The sequence below is a fragment of the Salvia splendens genome, chromosome 13 (assembly GCF_004379255.2).
Source record: "Salvia splendens isolate huo1 chromosome 13, SspV2, whole genome shotgun sequence".
NCBI lineage: Eukaryota > Viridiplantae > Streptophyta > Magnoliopsida > Lamiales > Lamiaceae > Salvia > Salvia splendens.
In genome coordinates, this window is record NC_056044.1 from 11,619,890 (window position 1) to 11,639,126 (window position 19,237).

A 19,237-nucleotide genomic window follows, 5' to 3' on the forward strand; every position below is an offset into this window, starting at 1 on the left:
TCAGAGATTTCAACATCCTCATCAGCATCAGACCAAGCAGATTTCTCATCAAACTCAAACTCTTGTATGCTAGAGCTACTGTCACCACCAGGGGGTGCTCTACTTTTCTTGAATGGCATTTCTCCTTCATCGAACACTACATCTCTACTCACAATGATATTCTGACCCCCTTCATCCATATTCCATAACCTATACCCCTTCACTCCATCTTGGTATCCCAACATCACACATTTTCTTGCTCTTGGTTCCAACTTATTCTGCTTGATATGTGCATAAGCCGCACACCCAAAAATCTTCAAGCCTGAGTAGTCTCCCAAAGTTCCATACCATCTCTGATCAGGAGTCTCATTAGAAATTGATGAAGAGGGGCATTTGTTAATCAGATCAGCTGCAGTAGAAACAGCCTCTGCCCAAAATTTCTTTGGCATTCCAGAGTAGAACAACATGCATCTCACTCTTTCTAGCAACGTCCTGTTCATCCTCTCTGCCAGCCCGTTCTGTTGAGGGTTCCTTGGCACGGTCCTATGCCTTCTTATCCCTTTCATTTTACAGAAGCTATCAAACTCAGTAGATAAGAACTCCATCCCATTATCAGTTCTTAAGTACTTCAGCACTGACCCTCTCTCATTTTCATATCTAGTATGCCATTCTCTAAACCTCTCAAATGCTTGAGACTTCTCTTTGAGGATGTAAACTCATACCTTTCTTGAATAGTCATCTATAATAGATATGAAATACTTACCTCCACCTATGGATTCTGCTGGAGAAGGCCCCCATAAGTCACTGTGAGCATATACAAAGGGAGCTGTTGTAGTGTGCTTTCCACCAGAGAATGGTAGCCTTTTTGCCTTTCCAAGAATACAAGACTCACATTTGTTGAGCCTCTCTGATGTCCCCAGCCTCATTACACCCAGCTTAGCAAGCTCCTTGATGCCTTTTTCCCCCACATGTCCAAGTCTAGCATGCCACAGATCCAGGCTCTCTGACTGAGTAACATTTGCTGCATTGATCACGGTTTCACCCACCAAGTAATACAGGCTATTCTTTCTTTTGGCCTCCATGACTATTCTGGGACCCTTTGTCACCCTGAGCACTCCGTTACTGGACTCAAACCTGTAGCCCTTGGACTCCAGCAGCCCTAAAGAAATCAAGTTTCTCTTGATCTGAGGTATGAACCTCACTTCTGTGAGAGTTTTTACACTACCATCACTCACCTTCAGCTTGATTTCTCCAATCCCTCTAACATCACATGTCTGATCATTCCCCAACATTACTGATCCTGTGTGTGCTGTCAACTTTTGAAACCAGGATCTGTGGGAGCATATATGAAAGGAGCAACCCGAGTCCATGATCCAACATTCTTCAATTCTTGCCCCTGAGAGTATATTCAAGGCCTCATTGGCCTCCACTTCCTGAGCAAGATCTGCAGTATTTGAACCTGCATTGATCGCTTGTTCTTGCTTCCTTTTCCAAGCAAAACATGCCTTCTTCAAGTGACCCGGCTTTCTGCAATAGTAGCAGCTTCTAGTCTCCCTCTCTCCCTCAGCCTTATCTTTGTTTTGTTTCTTCTTGTTGAAAACTTTCTTGTTCTGACCCTTCTTCAAGAAAAGACTCTCAGCCACTGGATCATTTTGTCTAGTAGAAGTGGAATAATCATTCTTATGCGATTCCTTCATTTTCAGAGCAGAATGAATTTCTTCATATGTAACCTTGGACTCTCTTCCAAGTAACACCGCATCCTTGAAGTGTTCAAACTCTTAGGAAGCGAATTCAGCAGCATCAAGGCTTTATCTTCATCCTTGATCATTTCATCGATATTTTCCAAATCATCTACACACTTACCAAATTCTTCAAGTTGCTCTGTAATTCCTCTCGCATCTGAGAATCTGAATGCAAGGAGCTTCTGCTTCAGGTGTAAACGATTTGTAATGGACTTGGTCATGTACAATGACTCAAGTTTTGTCCATACTCCCGCAGCTGTCTCCTCTTTGGAGACTTCCCTCAGAACCCTATCTGACAAATTCAAGATTAGGGTGCTGTAGGCTCTATACTGCATATCCTGAAGCTTTCCTTTCTCTTTTTCATCGACCTCCGCTTCTTTCTCGGCATCGACTTCATTCTTCAAGATATTCCATAGGCCCTGCTGCATCAAGATGGCCTTTATCTTCAACCTCCACAGCCCAAAGTCATTTTTCCCGGTGAACTTCTCCACCTCAAACTTAGCTGTAGACATTTCTCAAACAGACGGTGGGCAATCGCCAAGATCAGCTCAAGTACCGGAATTCTTGGACCCTAACTATCCCAGAAAGCAATCAAGAACTCCTTTGGGAAATTCCCACAGACGGCGCCACCTGTTGGGTTGCGTTGCCGCTGATCTCACACACGTAATCGAGAAAATAAAGCACGCAAACGATATAACGTGGTTCGGTGATAAACCACCTACGTCCACGGAGAAGATGACCGGAATCTTATTGATGAACTCTTTACAATTACAATGAACTCACACTCACACTCTACCGCTCACAACCGCTCGCTATCTTGAGAATTAATCTCTCTGGGTGTGTGTGTATATGGTGTAATTCTGCTACTTCACTACTGAGCTCTATCGAGCTATTTATACAAGATGCAATCAAGAAATAAAATCCAACTAACTCTATTTCCCAAAGTTAGTTATAACCGCTACTCGGCTCAAAACCGAACTCTTCCTTCTCGGCTAGTTCCAGCTCAAAGCCGAGCTTCCTTCTTCTGCCTTCTTCTTCTCGGCTAGTTCCAGCTCGGTAAGCCGAGCTTACCGAACTCCTTTCACCGAACTCTTTCTAGCCGAACTCCTTTCTAGCCGAACTCCTTTCTAGCCGAGCTAGCTCAAAGCCGAGCTTCATTTCTTGATCTCTTCTTTGAGCTGCAGCTCGGCTCCACCACTCGATCAAATCAGTAGTTTGCATGGACACACTTCCACAGTGTTGTCTAACCTGGATAAGTCCAACATCATAAGCCATGGTTAAGTCGGGCTTAAAGAGGCCGAAGGATCTCTCAGAAGTGGGGTCGGGCTTGTGATTTTCGTCGTAAAGAGAGAAGAGATAAGTATCGATGGATCTTCCCCACGGTGGACCTGAGGTGCGCGATCAAATTCTCATTGTAGGCCTTGGCATTTTCCACGCTCGCACCGACCTATTCCTCGCCTCCCCTGTACGGCCACCCTGTCTCCGCAACAACCATCTCCACTCCCTTGAGTCCTATTCTGTCCAATGTCCATCTCACACCATCCACCTGTTCCCATATCAATTTCGGATCCATAACTCAAAAATGAAAACCTAGAATTCAATTTTTAATATAATTTTTATATAATAAAATAAATAATATTTGAGTAGCACTAGTGTGTGTTTTGGCTGTAACAACTGAAAACAAATTATATTTGAAAAATTCATCAGAGATATGGAATAAAATTACAATATTTACATTTATAAGTGTGAACTTTAATTTTGATAATTGGAAAATGAAGTTTTAATCTTTCACTAGAAAATGAAAAATATCATCAAAGGTCTTTTTTTTTCATTGACTCCCCCAATTCTAAAAATTGAACAAATTAAATTCATCAACTTAAAACTATTACTAGTAGTACCATTTTTATCATAAATGTAAAACTAACCTGAGCATCAAACATGTTAGTGTAATTGATCTTGGATACGGAATCAACCTGGCCCGAATTCGGCCGGAACAAGCAGAACGCCAGAGTCTCCGGCCTCGGGTCACTCCGGTACGCGAAATACGGGTATTGGTTGATCGCGAAGGCCGACCCGGTCGCATTATTGAAGCTCAACACTCCCCTGAGCAGATCCTCGATGGCGGGATCGAAGCTGCCCTACGAGGGCAGGTCGGACCGCCCGAGCACCGCCATCGAGTGGACGGTCGAAACCTTGATCTTCCCTCCCAGACCGGCCGTGTCACGACCGCCCTTCTAGGGTATAATAAATGCGGCGATCGTGACCTAACAAGACTAAAATGCAACAAGGAAAAAGACTAGGGTTTTATAAAAGGGGTTTGACCAAGGTAATTAATGAACAAAAATCAAAGAGAGAAGGTCAGGGTGACGCTTTGACAGACAGACCAAAGAGAAAACAATTATCATCATTGATATTCAAGATAACAAGGGTTCAGCGTACTCCAAAACATAACATGTCTTTAGATTCTAAACGGAACTCAAAAATAGTGTCAAGATCAAATAATAAGTAAAACAGGTTTCAGCGGAAGCATCCAAGAGAAGAGTGAAGTTATGTATGAAGACACAACGACACTCACAGATCAAAGATAAACAATTCATTCTTCAATTAACTTGCTCAACACCACCATACTCTCGTCGCCGCTCAACCTGCACATAGGGAAAACATATGCAAGGCTGAGTACTATAAAATACTCAGTGGATTCATGCCGAAAACAGTTTATCAAAATATTATTTATCATGCCTTTTTCAAGTATCCATCGGGGTTTTTATTTTTAGAAAGGCCCGAGGTACCAAAATCATTTCCCATTGTAAAAGTCGACTGATCAGTCATTTTCCCATAGCCGTTAACCATATCTGCCAATACATGACTTGGAATATGGCCACAAACCAAGTCACTAGACCGGCCAGCCCGTACGCTAGCACATGATCTACCATAGGTGTACACTAGTCCAAGTAGGGTTTGCGGCCCTACGAGGACCCGAATTTGATTTAAATAATAATGGCATAAAGCCATATCAGATAGGCACGTTAAAATCAAACAAGACATGATAAACACAGTCTCATTCTCATCGATAAAACATTTAGGACATCGTCCTTATTTAAAACAAAGCCCACCTCGCTTGTTTAGATAACACAATACACAACTCAAAGCAACCCTCGTTCCTTGTGCTCACGTACGCACGACAACCCTTGTCAACACCACAATACAATCAGCCTTTCATCACAAAAAAATTATCATGCATGCCCTAACGTTCCTTCCATCGTCTCTTTAATTTACCCATCCCAAACGTTCATCAACACAAGGAATCACACCATAGCTTACATCAACGAACAACACATCACTTCATCATAGGATGAGTTCCTTAACACATATGCATCATGTATATCATTCAAAACTTAACAACATAGATTATTTTTGTATGATAGAAATCTGGCAGAATAGCGCAGTCATTTTGTAAAAATCATTAAAACTTTATCTGACCTCCGCTGGGGCTGAAATTTTATCACAATACAGTAGACACATCAAAGATCATCCAGTTAAAAGTTTACATCAAAATCACATCTTTAGATCGGTCAAATTAAAAAAGAAACTCACTGGACGAGAATACAGATTCTGGCAGAACTGCGCAGTCGACTTTAAAAATTCATTAAATATTCATCTTTCGTACAAAAAGGCTGAAATTTACACACAACACAGAAGACACCTTGAATTTTACTTAGTTAAAATTTCGCACCAAAATAAGATCGTTTGGTTAGTCAAACATACGTCCGAATCTACTGTCCGAACACCACAGTTGTCATGCTTCCAAATTTCGAATTAGGGTTTATCAAATATTCATCCAAACACATATATTCATGCTTCCAACACATAATCATGCTTCAAAAAGATCTCACCATCATGTTCTCATATATTCACATAGCATTCACCACAAATCATCCATATGTTCATTCATAAACAACCATAAACGCATATACATATCTTTTTCTCATGCAACCATCAATCCCACCCGATTAAATCTTAGATCTACGATCTCTACACTCATTATATGCATGAAGGGATCAAAATCAAGGTTTCAAAGGAGAGTATGAGGAAAAGAAATTCAATTATACCTTTCTTGATCGAAACGATCGGTAGAAACAAAGTAAAATCTTGATTCTTAAACAATTCTTGAGGCTTCAACTTAAATTCTTCTGAAAAAGGTGAAGAATTCTTGGAGAATGATAGAAGAAAAATTGAGAGAGAGTGGGACAATGGAGAGTGGCGTGTAGTTAGTGGCTAGGGTTAGGGTTTTCCTCACTTATTTATAGAGATAATTTCCAAGACTTGTTTCTCCATAATTAATTAAACGAATAATGTGGAGTTAGAGAAAGAGAGGGAGAATGGCGTGAATTATGGGAGAAGAATAAGGAGGAATTCAAAATCAAGGCTATTTAATTATCCTATGATTTAATTTGGTATTTCACGGAGTAGAATAAAATAATACGGAGCAGAATAAAATAATAATTTTCACCATTAAAATAGGGAAGTAAGCGATTTTTATTCCTCTCCCACAAGGAATTAAATTCAAATCCTAATTTAAATAGGATATGACAAGATCTCCTTAGATATGGTAAGATTGCTAGGATATTTGTATTTATTCATGGAAAGGAATAAATAAGGGATCAAATAATAAAATAATTTCCTTCTCCCATAAATAGGAGATTTTTGAAATCTCCCTTGGAACAAGCATAGGGGTCGAATTCTCATGGAGAAAAATAAGGAATAATCGGGTTTTGGATTTAATTTGGATAAATATTCCAAGCAATTAATTAAATCCAAGGAAAAATAGGATTTCTTCTCCAATAATAACAGGGGTCGAAAATGCCAAATGAATACTGATGCTCCTATTTAATCTCACTCATCCCCTAAGAAATAATTCGTCATGATATATTTCACCCTGCATAGATTATTCACACAACCACGTCACAATTTCAACCATTTTCACTTCCACCACATATTCTCAACACTTTGACCTTTCAATGGTCACGTCATATGTTCCACATCTTTGACTATTCAACAACCACGTCATATGCTCAACGGATTTGACTAATCAAATCAAATCAAATCTAAATTCTAAAACGCAATTAGGTCACAAAGAAAATATGCAATTAATTCACATACTTCACGGCATTAAAAGCATTAAGTGTAAAAATTTTATGCTTCGCAAATTAGGGTTCCGAAAGTAGGGCGTTACAGGCCGACTCGAGGGCGGTCTGCAGATTCCGCATCGCCGGCAGCAGCTGCGCCGCTCAGATTCCGGTCGTTGTACGACGTTGATGGCGACAATGTTGGAGGCCGGGTGGAAGGGGGCGACGTTCGTGTCGATCCATTTTTCGGCAAAACTCGGGTCGGATGTGAGGTGCGGAATGTCAGAGTTGGATGCTCCGATCGTGATGGCGATGTTGGTGTTGGCTAAGGCCTTGATCGCGGCCGGGTCAGAGCCGAAGAGGTGGACCTTTTGGAAGGCGGAGGATTTGAGGAGATTTGCGGTGGATTCCGGCGGAGGGAGGTTGTCGGCGAATTGGCCGTCGTATACTCCGAGGAAAGACTGCGATTCTGCAGGTGGAATTGGAAAATGAGGAGGTGAAGGTGAAGTGAAGGTGAAGATGAGGGTGAAGGTGAATTGGAAAATATAGCGTAATTTAACTTACGTGAGAGTGGGGTGAAGGTGAAGATGAGGAGGAAGAAAAGCAGCAACACTGCCATGCCGGAAATCTGTGTTTTCTTTTATTGGAAGAGAGAGAAGGAGTGTTGAAATCTATGAATTTATATTTATAGAGTAAATATATATATACACGTTAAGGCTAGTCATAAAATGTGATTTTAGTAAATTTAGATGTTGAATATCTCATTAATGCAGCAGTAACTTGATATTATTACTTTTTCTATTTAATTGTAATTTTTGTCTTAATTTCATTTCGGTAATCTGATTTTTATACTTCATTCATCCCCTATTAATTGTCGTTCAAGTCTTAAGAAATATAAAGAACAGTGGATTGAAAAAGTGGAATATAGGTCCTACTTTTATATAATAATTTTATACTAATAAAATGTAAGTGTAACGAGTTAGTAGAATATGAGATCTACTTTTTATTTATAGTAAAAAAAATCAAAGCAGATAATTAATGGGAAACGAACGAAGATGATAAAAGTGGAAAATTAATAGGAGACGGAGAGAGTATTTCTTTTCTTTATTTGTTCATTTTATAATTTTTTGTATTTTCAGTAATTTATTTTTACCTATTTTAATTTATGATTAATTTTTAATTTTTTAATATATATTATATTTTTGTGAACTAAAATGATATCTGAACAATATAGAATGCATATTTAATGTACTTCAGGAAAATAATTGATATTATCGAAATATAACATTACTACATAATATTTTATTAATAATATATTTTCCAATGATATAATCTATAATAATAGCAATTAATATTATTATTGTTAATATAGATTCCAATATGTGCTACGGGAATGTAATCAAATGCAAATTCTATATACTGTATAAACTCCAAACTATGATCTGGACCATTAGAAAATGTGATGATAAAATAACATCTATAGAAAATATCAACATAGTGTCAACTTTTGACACTGTATTAACATTGTGTTGACATTGTATTGACATCAAAATCTTGAAATTTTACACTTTGTGTTGACACTGTATTTTGAAAAGGTTGGAGTTTGTATGTATATAGTTTGCATTTTATTGCTAGCCATATGCTACATATATTAAGAGTTAATTACTATTTTGTAAACTCTACTAATTGTTACTAATATTATTGTTAATATTTATTTTATTTACACTAATTATATAAACTCACTAATAATTTATATAATTAAGTTGCAATAATATACTATTGTCAATAAGATTGTACTTCAGTTTTGCCTTAATTAATCATCAAACGAAACTCCAATTGACTCTTAAGAATTAGATTTAATATATATATGTTCAGATAGATTAATTATGCTTTAATCTGAAAAATATTAGGTTCGATTGAAAAACTGAAAATTTGGTTAATCTAATATTATACTCATTGAATCTGTTTTAACAATATTTTTAATTAATTTTTGAAATATATTATAATAAAGCATTATAGATCAATATACTAATTACTATTAATTCGTACATTATGATAGCGTGGTGCTATGTATATACTATGTAATTATTTTATACTACTTCCGCAGTTCCATATATATTGAGTTCCGCACAAATTTTAAGAAATACTCCCTCCGTCCGTGAATAGAAGTCTCGTTTTTCCATTTTAGTCTGTCCGCGAATAGAAGTCCCGGTTCCCACCTTCCACTAACTCATTTCACTCACATTTCATTTAAAACTGTTATATACAAGTGGGATCCCTATACCACTAACATTTTTCCACCCACATTTTTTAAAACTCGTGCAACCAAGAAATGAGACTCCTAATGCCGGATGGAGGGAGTATAAAGAAAAATAAAACTAGTGGAATATGAGTTCCATTTTTATATACTCTATGTGTATCGTCATAAGCGAGCCACTTCTTTTTTGCACGAGATTGAAGAAATTAATATTTAAAGAGTTAAAGTGGGAGAGAGTAAGGTATGAGAGAATAAAAAGTAGAGGAGTAAAAATGATAGGGATTCTTATGATTGAACCCTCCATATCCCCAAGATATGCCACAAATAGTGTTTGACCCTCAATTTTTAATAAAAATAATATGAAAGATAGGTGAGCCTAGCCTAAAAAACTAGACTTAAGGGATTTGGATGGATAGGGAAGAAAATGAAAGAAGTGTATAGACAGATAAATCCTTCTTGGGACCTAAGACCTCCCACAAAATAATGAGGGCAATCCTAGGCTACTTCCACCAATACAAGTACTTCATTGGCTCCATAATTATGGATACACCATCATAAATGCATATATTTACGTGACATAATCTATAAGATAAAATCTAGCAACCTACAAGTAGGAATTGGATAAAATCTCACAAAAAGAGATGCTCCATAGGAGTCTTTTAACATTTAACATTCATCAATCAACTTAGGTTTAAAGTCTCACAAATAAGTATATAGGTGGGGTCGAAAACCCAGAAAAAACCTAGAAATGGATAAAATTGGCCAAAGCAGCGCCGAAATCGCTCCACCGGGCGAACTTTCTTCCTCAATTCCTAAAACTGGACAAAAACGCCCGACCGGGCATTTTCTACATCTCAAAACGCCCGACCGCTCTTTCTTTCTAGAGTCATCCGTTCTTCAGCGCACGGCTTTCACAAATTAGCCATAACTCTCTCCATCAGACTCTGATTTAGGCGTGCAATATACTCATGGGAACCTGTTTCGAAGACGAAGACATTGGTGGCCTTTGAAGACCGTTTGGACGTAATTTCAATAGGTTGATTACTCTTGAAATCCCGCTGCGGCTGTGATATGCTCGGATTTTACACCGTTTTAAAGCCATTATTTGGTCTGTTTTGAGTGTCAAAGTTGCATTACATGTCCATAATTTGCATATTTTATCTATTTTGGTATTTTGACGTGTTTTGTGAGAAATGTGCAAAATAAAGCCTAAAAAGATAACTAAAAGTCCAAGTTGGAAATCTAGAGCTTTCAAGAGGTCCAGCGGTCCGCTGCAACCCATCCAACGACTGTTGAACGTGTGGCGGTCAGCTTCGGGAAAGTTGTGCTGAAAAGAGGAACACACCCAGCGACCGCTCGAGGAGATCCAATAGCTACGGGTTAATTGCCAACGACCACTGAAACAAAGTGCAACAACCGTTGATCAAGAGACAGAGGCTACGGATCATTGCACAGCGACCGCTGGCCAAGGTCCAGCGGCCCGCTGGGAAAACGGGGCGCACAGATTTGACCTAATTTCTCCCCAAGATTTACCATACTTTGCTGAATGTTTGCCATAATTATGGTACAAGAATTGGAGGCTATAAATACCCCCTCAAGCTTCATCATTAAGGATCTTCTTTTTGCTACATAAGTCCAGAGAGATATTTTTTAGAGTTCTTCATTGTTCAAGGGTTTTGAAGAAGAATTCAATCTTTGGGTTTTATTTGCTTTAGTTCTTATGTTTTCTATTATTCCCTACAAACTATGTTTTTAGATTATTCTATCATGTGTAACTAAATTCATAGAATTCTAGGGATGTATTAGTAGCGACTTTGGTTATACAATTCCTATTTATTTAAGGGTTTTTGGCTTTAAAAACCAAAAACTTTCACCAAATTCCGGTTTTTCCCACGAACTATGAGATTGGTTTTTAAAACCACGAACTTTCACATCGTATGCCATTTCCCAACCCGACCCGAATAACACATTTCCGGTGCAGAAGTTGTCCAACGTGGACAGCAGTAGAAATGACATGGATGCCGGAAATATGACCCTTTAAACGACGTCGTTTTACCCTCAATCAGGAATTAAAACACTTAAATTATGAAAATCGATCAAAATTCATCAAAATCTCCTAAACCCTAAACGAAGTCGTCAGATTTTGTTCATCTTCATTACGTCTTCGTGCGAATTCAGTCCGATTTTGGTCATCTTCATTTCGAATTCTTTAGTTCCTCAGGTAGGCGAATCAATTTTGGGTGTTAGGGTTCCATCTTCATAATCGTCCGCACAAATCGTTCTCAAATTTCAAACTTCATTGATTCTCTTGCGTGCAGGTTGAATTTGAAATGTCGAGTTCTTCACAAACCTCAAACTTCAACCACTTTTGGCCTGAAGGTGACTTTGTAATCTGTAACCATGGAGTTCGGGCTGAGATTGGGACGTCGAGGACTGATAATAATCCGGGAAGACGATTTTATCGTTGTCCGTCTTGGAAGGTATTTTGTACTCGTCCATTTAACCGTTTATAAGCAGCATGGAGTGAAAAATGATTTTTGTATCATTTTGTAGAGTGATGACTGTAAATTCTTTCGGTGGATTGAACCGACTTCTCCCCTGAGCCGGGAAATTCTCCTTAATAGGACGAGTAAAGAAAAGGCCGAGTTCGCAGAAAGATGGAGATGTGCACACTTGAAGGCGGTTTCTCTGGAAGAGGAACTAAATGCGAAGATTGCAGAGTTCAATGACAAGCTCGAAGAGTGTAATGCTAAGATTGAAGAGTGTGAAATGCTGAAATCGATGGTTGAAGATTTAGGAAGCACCACGCTAAAGTTGAAGCTGTTGATCTTCCTTTTGTGTGTCGTAATTTTCTTCATTATGTAGTAACATTTTTGTTGTAATGTGTAGCTGTTGTAGTAATTTGGATGTTAAATTTGAACACTTTTGATGCCTTTTGATGCTAAATTTGATGCCTTTTGATGCCTCAAAGACACACGAGTAATATCAAAGAGTACTAATCAAAGACACTAGTTTCCTCCTCATCAACACAAGTTCGTTATAGCAAAACAAAGTGACAGATAAAGTGTTGGACAATATGCTAATAAAGTGTTGCCAAAACACATCCAATATTGAGTTATAGCAAAAAACCATCATGACAAATATAGTTTGATGGCAAAAAGGGTCAGGTAAACCGATCAACTACTTAAATCTTGCTTTCTTGTGTTGATAAGCCAGATTGTGCTTCACTTGAGTGTGCGCTTGCTTTTGGCCTTCCTCGTTTTGGGTGACCTGCTGCTTGTGCTGGCTTCGGGCGTGCTGCTACTGCTGGACCTGGGCGTGCTGCAGGTGCTGGGCGTGCTGCAGGTGCTGGGCGTGCTGCAGGTGCTGGGCGTGCTGCTGCTGGGCGTGCTGCTGTTGGGCGACCTGCTGGTGCTGCTGGGCGTGCTGCTGGACCTGGCTGTGAGCCGACTTGCGGTGCAGACTTGCGAGGGCGGCCTGGTTTTCCCTTATGAGAAAAATAGTTTCAAAGTAAACATAATAGTTTCAAAGTAAAGTTACTGACTGACCATTGACGAAAAGTGGGGTCATTGACGAAAAGGACCGCACCTCTGAGACATTGCCGACAATCCGGACCACACCAGTAAAAGAACCCGACCAACTTCCACCTTCTTCGATAATCCACGTTTAGCGCGGAAATCCACTACCTGTGCGCACACCTTCCTCGCGAATCGAAGAATCGAAGTTTTGGCGGACTGGAAATCCCCAAATATGCGAGAGATAAAGAAGAAGAATGAGTGAAACAAAAGCCCTAACTTTACGACTATGAAAACTTTTTTGTTTAAGTCTTTTTTGTTTAATTTATTTACTTAATTGAATTAAATTATCTTCTGTAATATTTATTTGTTTAAGTTAGTATTTTGCCAAATAGGATCCAAGTAGGATTAAATTGACACATAGACAAACCGAGTTTAGCCGTTGACCCGTCGGGGGAAATGGTATACGATGTGAAAGTTCGTGGTTTTAAAAACCAATCTCATAGTTCGTGGGAAAAACCAGAATTTGGTGAAAGTTTTTGGTTTTTAAAGCCAAAAACCCTTTATTTAATATCAGGTTTGTTCATTACTTCGTTTCTATTCTAAGTGTTGGATAATTGCTTCACGTTTGAGTTACACATTCTGTGATGATCTATTGGCTTGCTACATAATCGTGAGAGGAGGTGAGCGAGCTAGAAGAACTTAGTTGACACTACAATTAGCTTCCTTTAAAACGACACTATTAATTGAGAGTGAGGACATCTTGAAGGTCTTAGGAGCTTTAGGGAGTTACAAATCTAGGATTGATGCCCCTAGTGTGTGTAATTTACGCTTGTGCCGCATGAGCAAAACTTATGTGACTTGTTCTATCGAAGTATGAACTGTGCTAGGGCATTGTAGTTGGAATTTGTATAACCATAACTGTGAAAGCACATCCTTGGAATTCCCTTATCTCATATATTTTATCTTTGTGTTTTATCTGCATTAGTTTTTTACTATTGTTTTTACTTTAAAAATCCCAACCTTATCGTCTTTCCGAATAGTAGAAGAAGTTTAGTAGAAGGTAGACAATTTGTGTCTATTTTCCTTGTGTTCGATATCCGGTACTGACCTTTAGGTATACTATCTCTACCTTGTATATTTGCAAGTAGTTGTAGTGCTAAAAAATAGTGCGTCGGGCTGAAACGTTTGATGCACGGCTCTCATGATCCTATCAAAAAAGAATAAAGTAAGTGGAAAAATAGTAAGAGATAAAAAAATTCACTTAAAAGGGAAATGACCCACTTATGGAGGACATCCCAAAAAGGATGTGACTCACTTATAGTGGGACGGAGGGAGTATTAGTTTTAAACACACAAATGACATTGGTTTTCCCTTATTATAGAATGCAAAAAAGGAGTTCCTTTTAGTAAAAAAGTAAATGGAGAAAGTTGATGCAATGTGAGACTCATTTTTATTACTATTAGTTTTATAACGGATTGTGAGGATAAAAAGTTAGAAGAATATGATGTCCACATGTCAAAAGTGGAAAACAGTAAATGGTTCTTTAATTCATGAACAATCCTAAATGTCAAAATGACTCTTTAAATAGCGAACGAATTATCATGTTTTAACTAGTACTCCCTCCCGTCTTATTAGTATTGGAACATGTCTTTTTGATACGAAGATTAAGGAATAAATATTTAATGTGTTGTAAAGTGGAGTGAGAATAAAGTAGGAGAGTACATAGAGAAGAAAGTATGAGAAATAATAAAATAGGAGATCGTTAAGTAATAGATAGAATAAAGGAAGTGAGACGAAGTATGTTGTATGTTGCCAAAAAATGAAATAACTCAACTTTAATAGGATGACTTCAAAAGAAATAGTGACCCACTACATATGAGAGGGAGGGAATATATGATATTAAAATTGTAACTAAATTAATATTAATACGACTTAAATTGAATTTGAGGATATAATGAATTTAATTTGTATATAAGTTTTTTTAATTTTAATACATATTTTTAATTAATTTTATGTTGAATTTATTTAAAAAAATATTTTAAAATAAGAAATAAAAGGAAGAAGTAAGAGCATCCACATCCGTCCTCTTCGCTAAGAGCATGGATGTGAGTCAATTTTAATACATATTTTTAATTAATTTTATGTTGAACTTATTTTAAAAAATATTTTAAAATAAGAAATAAAATGAAGAAGTAAGAGCATCCACATCCGTCCTCTTCTCCAAGAGCATGGATGTGGGTCCACACCCACCTTTATTAATTTTTAATTCTCTGCTCTTCTGCAAGAGCACAACACTCACATACGTGCTCTTTCGCAAGACATGCACTTATACTATTCATGGGTCCCATCATTCTATTATTCAATTTAAATACTTCAGTTACTAAAAACATTTCCACAATATTAAAATGCATTAAAAATACTTAAAATACTATTACAAATTACTAAAAAATAAAAAAGTACATAATTAAAATCCTAAATATAAAAATTGATAATTAAATTCCTAAAATTGAAAACAAACCACTCGTGGCCGAATTTCGCCCATATGTGTTTGACTAGGTCTTCTTGTAGTTCGATGTGAGCTTTGGTGTCGCGCATTGTCAACCTTCTATGGCTCCTCTCGCGCAAGGTAGTATGCACATCTTTGCGTGGGGAAAACTGATAGGGCTCGTTACAAGCATGGTTTTATAGAGGTTTATTACACTAATCAGGTTGCTAATGTGCGAAAAAAGTGGTGAATTTAAGTGTGTAGGAGCTAAAAAGTGTTGAAGCAGCAGAGTGTAGGAACAACTTGATCAACTCGGTGAAGGAGCAAAAATGGCCAGAGCTGAAGACAAACTGATCAGTTGGGGACAAGCGGAGCAATAGAGCCTGGCAGGCTAAACAAGTGGATCAAGAGGAGTTCGCCACATGAAAACATGAGATGATGAGTCACAGGAGAGATAAAGGAAGATGTTATCTCAAGGGCATTAATGTCAAATCAGGATGAGCTTACCCTAGGGATTTGCACCCAAGGTCATCCTATAAATAGTGAAGAGAAGGCACACAACAAGAGAGTTTTTTTGGAGAGTTCGTGATCATCATTTAACACTTTACACTTGAGTTCACAAGATGGAGCAAGGAAGCTAGCAGCTACTGGAGTCCACGTTCTACCATTTTATCTCTCTCTTCTTCCTCATCAAGAAAGGAGGGAGCTAGATCTGCCAAGAAATCTTCACCGTTTGTATTTTTCTTAAACCCCGAGGGGGCGAAACTTTGTTATTCTGTTTTTAGTTTGTTTTTTTGTCTGAATCTTAGTTGTTCTTGATGTTTTTGTTTTAGTTGCCGCTAGTTACCTTCCGTTCGTTGATCGATCTTTGAATCTCAGTTTGGAATTGTGTTTTTGGTTGTGATTATTGAAGATCGTTAATGAAATGGAGTTTTTAGCGCAATATGTTTTGGATATGACGTTCTCTGATTTTGGTTTTCTTGTTTAGATTTAGTTCTGTTATGAGTTTGAAGTTAGATCTGCATAATTAATTTGCTTAAGTCTAGATCTAAGTCTGAGATGGAGTTTGTCGCGCATGTGGGTTTGGAATTGGTTATTTCTGAGTTAGAATATGTTTTAAAGATTGTTCGTTGTTCTATTCTTGATTTCTTGTAGTTAGACGTACGTAGATCTTAGTTTTAAGTTCATCAGCTTGCATGAAATTAGGGTAGAAGTTATAGATCTATTTTCATACGTTCTATTTGCATGGATCTATGTTTAATTTGTTTGTTTCCTGTTTTATGTTAAATACTCTGTTTAGATCTGCTTTAATTGTTATTCTAGTCAGTTTGCTTAGCGAAGAAGAAGGTCGTAGTCAGTTAGAACAGCAATCCCTATCACCTTTTCATTGTTTACAGCTTTATAGTAGTGCGTTTAGTTGTGTAAGTGGTCCCGAGTTACCTTTTACAGAAGTACCTTCTCATTCATAGTCTAGTAGATCAGTTCAGTATGTTCCTTAGTTTTGAGTTTGTCTAGATCAATTGATCCGTTAGTTTAGCAAATTGATCCGTTTAGTTATTTAGTCTCAAACTTAACCCGCTGGAAAGCGTGGCAGCAACCAAAACCTCCCAATGTCCCAAACACAACTCGACACGCCTCTGTCCCTGAGGGATTCGACCCTTACTTCCCTTTACTAGTTTATAGTATTGTGGGTTAAGGTCTTGAAAACCCTAAGTCTCTTCGTTTGCATAACCAACGACCAGTTAGTAGCTTGCTTGATCCATTGGCTGTTTATCTTGATCAAGTGCGTGAACCCTATGTGTTTTTAATCTGCATGCGACCTAGAGTCTTTAATTAGAGATTTTCAAATGGCGCCGTTGCCGGGGATGGATGGCGTTATATGTGCATGTGTTTGAGATACTTGGTGTACATATTTTTAATTCTTTTATTTTCTTTTTCAGTTTATGTATCGAGACCTGAACTTTGGACGTTAGAATAACGCAGCCAACTTGAGAGATACAGAGTCCAATTGGAGGATCAGAGAAGTAGCCAGCCCAGTCACCACCCGATCTGGGTTGAACTCAGGGGGTCCATCGAATACAAGATCTGAAGGAGAGGAGGATCGACCCCCGTTTGCGGAACCAAAGGAGGAATCTGTAGTAGAGGAAAGACCAGTCAGAATGGCTGCATTATTGGAGGACGACCCGAAGATTGGTTCTCTCAATGCTCACTTGCATGGTGAGCCGGCCCAGGCCATCGTAGTGACTCCGGGGCAAGCTAATATAGAGGTGAAGAATAACATGTTGGTCATTATGCCTCACTACTATGGAAGGAAAATCGAGAGCCCATATGACTTCCTACATGAGTTCTGCAAAAATTTGCAGAATTCAGAAACGTCCGGCTGGGTCAACTGAGGACGATTACCGACTAAGGGCCATTCCTTTTGCATTAAAAAGAGAAGCCGATACTTGGTGAAGGGGTTGGCAGCGGAAGCGTGCAACATTTAATGATCACATAAATTTGATCTATTTAGCAGATTATTTAGACAAATTATATTCGCGTAATTATCACATGTATCATGCTCATAACTTGAATTAAAACATGCTTTAGCATATAAAATCCCTAAAACATGCTTACTACGGAATTAGCCAATTTACCTCGTTGATTCAATCAAGAATCGACGATGGCTTGCTCCGTCTCCACGCGAAGATCTTCAATACTCGACCTTGGATCTTCTGACTGGTGTCCCGGACTATACGCTGATATTTGTGTGGGCAAATCTCACCAACGTACTAGGACTTGAATAACGAAGACAAAACTCAGCTCACGGAGGAGGCAAAATTTCGAGCTCTCTCTTTCTTAGAGGGGGACGAAAATTTGATAGATTAATAATGTGTGTTTTCTGTCTCCTTTATTCTCCTATTTATATTAAGTCACATATTGGGCCCAGTCAGGGATCTAAGGAAGAATTTGGAACAGACCTTACCCAATTAGCTTTTTACCAATTAAATTGAACCCACAATTTAATATAAGCTTATATTGGAATATTACAAGCAGCCAATACAGAAGTAATATTGCACTGCCTTCCAAATCCGAAATTACAAGTATTCTGGGTTTCCTTTAATTGCATTTAATTTATTTACCGCGCTTAAGATAGAAACATCCATTAATTAATTATTGTCTGCTATGGTCTTAATTAATTAACATATTTTAATCTCCAAGAGTGGACTTAGCAAGAAACTCTTATTTATTATTCATGGAGTAATTAAACTCCAACTAGCTAGGTTCCGAATAATAAAACCTTGTTTCGAGCTCTTCTTGTGGATGTAATCAAACGAGAGTCCCCTCGCGCACGATTCAACGTAATAGCAATCCTAGCACCGCTAGATAATGATCGCCACTACCCAATATACCTGGACCGTTGGGTGACGAAAAACCCGCACCTTTGGTAAGTCAAAGTAGTAGATACTCAATATCGTATGCTCAATGCTAACGTACATTGATTAAGAAATTAATTATCAAGACCTCGTCTTTCAGTAGATAGCATAAAGACTCATCTTGCTGTTAGATCCATTCAGTGCTATACCACACCAACGTCATCTTATTTCAATAAGGCTTAGAAATAATCGGACTGACATTGCAACCTTTCACGATAGGTAGTCTAGGCCTATCTAGGTTGTGAAGTTCTTATTTTTCTTTGTTTAGAACTGACCGTGTTACCTTAAATTGGACGACGCCAACAACTGGTCTACTAAAACAAAGACTTACACTACTAGAAAAATGAGCTGTTCTTACACTTACAATATGACACTTCATAAAAGATGTCAACATATATATCCAATAATCACATCAATGTTTCATGGCATTTATAATATCTATTATTGCTGCATTTTAAATAAATGTCAAAACAGGATTCACTTAATGACATTTCCTTTACGTGAAAGTGTCAAAGCAGAAGCAACAACGAATTAACAAGAGAAAATTGCAAATACAAAATCAATCGTTTTATTCAAAATAATAGATAGTATACAATAAATACTCGACATTACATTGGTGGTTTCTGATCTCTCTCTGCCCCATAAAATTCCATCAATTTCTGCTTTCATTCCTGCAAAAAACCAACCGCAGGAAAATTCGCGTGAAGAAGAAGA

The 19,237-nt window shown here is 38.0% G+C and overlaps 1 pseudogene; it reads right to left on the bottom strand.

Moving 5' to 3' along the window:
* Positions 1–1,678: 1,678 nt before the first annotated feature.
* On the bottom strand, positions 1,679–7,480 carry LOC121761927 (annotated as a pseudogene).
* Positions 7,481–19,237: the final 11,757 nt, after the last annotated feature.